Below are 2,508 nucleotides of genomic sequence, written 5' to 3'. Positions count from 1 at the left end.
CACTGGTCTGGACTCTCCCCGCTCAGATCCCCCACTGGTCTGGACTCTCCCCGCTCAGATCCCCCACTGGTCTGGACTCTCCCCGCTCAGACCCTCCCCTGGTCTGGACCCCCCCACCTCAGACCCTCTCCCAGGACACCTCCCTGACCACCTGTCGGAGGCCTCCGTGGTCTCCTCAGCCTGATGGACTGTCAGCTCTCCCGTCCTTTCTGAGCTGCAGGCGTCCTGAACAGGGCGCCACACGTGGGCAGCAGCGTGCCCGCCCCCGCAGTGCCGGGCGCGCGGTAGACATCGTTGGACTCGGCTTCTAACTCCATTTCCCATGACATCTTACCAAGAGATGTGGGATCCTACTTGCTTTTGTTTCTTGAAACTAGACCATACCAGGCTATGTTTCTCTCTTTGGAAACCTGCCCGGCGAGCAGGCAAACGGAGACACTGCCCTGAAACTATAAACAGAGCCAGCCTGAAGGCGGCCGAGGGCGCGTGGGAGGGTTCCACGTCACCAGGGTCCTCACACTGTGTTGACCAGAAGTGCCTGCTCTGTCTCCTGAGCTAGTGGGGACGTCGAGGCGGCTGCCGAAGCCCATTTTTCAGCCGCACCCCAGGAACCAGGCTCCATGCCCTGGGGAACACGGGCAAGTTGGGGCCGGTTCTCTGACCCGCATGGCTCCCTCGCCTCCAACCGGTTGTCAGACGTGACGGCTCCACCCACGAGACCCACACCAGTGAGCACCGTGAAAGCTCAAGTACTTTATGTCGATGGTCCTGTAACACGTGGCCACGGGGCCGGCGGGACATGGGAAGCGCACTGCCCATCGTGTTTGGAGATGAGTCCCGGTCGCCTGTGCTGCCTCTGGGCAGCGCTCGGCTTATCCAGGGTGAAGGTGTTTGGCTGCTGAGGTTCACACCATCAGGCTCCTTGTCCTGCGACTGCCCGCATACAGATGTGTAGTCTAGGAGGTGAACCGTCTCGGGGGCAGTCTGCGAGCCAGTTGTCACGCCCACCGTGGCGGGAAGCGATGCCCCCGCTGCTCACACCCCATCCTCCGCCCCGTCCGCACGCTCTCCTGGGCTGCCTGGAGCACCGTGCTCGCCCCTGGGGCTGGATGACCGCATCTGCATAAACTGCTCCACTTTGGCCATGAACAGCGTGGCCTAGCCTGGAGCAGGCGCTGGGCTGTGGAAACCGAGAGCTGTTGAAAGTCCTTTTCTCGAGGAGGTTTCCTGGGGCACCTCTCGGGGCTTCATGGGAGAGGCCGGGCCGTTGGAACCCGCGGTGGCAGCAGTTAATCCACAGAGACACTGACTGTTTAATCAAAGAAAGTGTGAAAGTGAAAGTGATAGTCACTCAGTTGTGTTTGACTCTTTGTGACCCCCCAGTGGACTGCAGCCCACCAAGCTCCTCTGTCCATGGAATTCTCCAGGCAAGAGTACCGGAGTGGGTTGCCATTCCCTTCTCCATTAATTAAGGAAGTTGTTCTCTAAGCAGTGATTCCTCCCCGGCGTTGACACCAGCCGCACAGAGTGACAGCCTCCTGGGCAGGACGGAGACGAGAGCCCCTGCGGCCCGGAGCTCAGCGACCCGCCCTGGAAGCCGCTGCAGCCACGGGCGCTGCCCGACCCCAGGTGCCCACCTAGTCAGTCACAGCCGTGTGCGGGCACTGCTCTGGAGGCGTCACTTCTCAGTCCTTTACAAGACCGGAGCAGCAGGAGCTGAAGCCGCTGCCCAGTGCTGTCTTCTCTGGCCCTTACGTGTCGCCTTGCACTCTGGACGTTCTCTGTCTGCTTGACCACAGCTTTAGGCTAAACGCATCTCACACTCCAGCGGGTACAGAGGGAAGACAGATCAGGACGGTGGGAAATCTCAGTCATTCACAAGCCATTACCATGAGCCCTCTGGGATTTTTTAGGACAAAGAATTACTGTTCAAGACTGCATCACTATGCAGAGTTGGCTGCACCACAGAACTTGTTCTGTGTCATGTGACATGTGAGCATTGCATGGAAACCACAGCTGGTGCCCCCGTGGATTCCGTGCCAGGCTGCCGGGCGCACGACCAGGAGTCCTGGGTCAAGGGCCAAGAGTGTGCAGGCTTCTCCTCGGCGCTCAAGATTTCTGTCTGAAGACAAATTCGGAAGAGACCCAGGTTCCAGAGACAAGCCCCTCGGTGTTTACAGAAGCAGAGCTGTGTGCTTTGCAGGCCAAGAGATTCCTTGTAAAAGAGGAGCCCGGTGCCAGCAACCTGTGGGTCGGCGTGGATGCCGTGTGCCCTTCATCCCAACCTGACTAAGGGAGAGCCTTCCTTCTTGAGGGGGGAGGAGCCTGCCCCCCAGCACTGACATGTGAAGTGACTGGGGCAGCAGGTGGGGGGTGGGGTAGTATCATAGATGGTTCTTGTAACTCTTGTGCACGCAGAGGATGGTCCGACGGTCACGTCCGGTGCCCCAGCAGCTCACTGCCCATTTGGGGTTGGCCACACCCTTGCGTCTTTACGCCCAACCCCCA

General features: G+C 59.8%; 1 protein-coding gene across 1 annotated transcript in view; it reads left to right on the top strand.

Moving 5' to 3' along the window:
• Window positions 1–2,508, top strand: part of ATP11A (ATPase, class VI, type 11A) — a gene marked incomplete at its 5' end in the record, with an annotated part of 51,329 nt that overhangs the window by 20,267 nt on the left and 28,554 nt on the right. The gene's annotated exons all lie outside the window — the stretch shown is intronic.

The sequence above is a fragment of the Bison bison genome, unplaced genomic scaffold, assembly GCF_000754665.1.
Source record: "Bison bison bison isolate TAMUID 2011002044 unplaced genomic scaffold, Bison_UMD1.0 scf7180017864527, whole genome shotgun sequence".
Taxonomy (NCBI): domain Eukaryota; kingdom Metazoa; phylum Chordata; class Mammalia; order Artiodactyla; family Bovidae; genus Bison; species Bison bison.
Note: the sequence above shows the minus strand (reverse complement) of the source record. Positions and strands in the feature narration are given on the sequence as shown.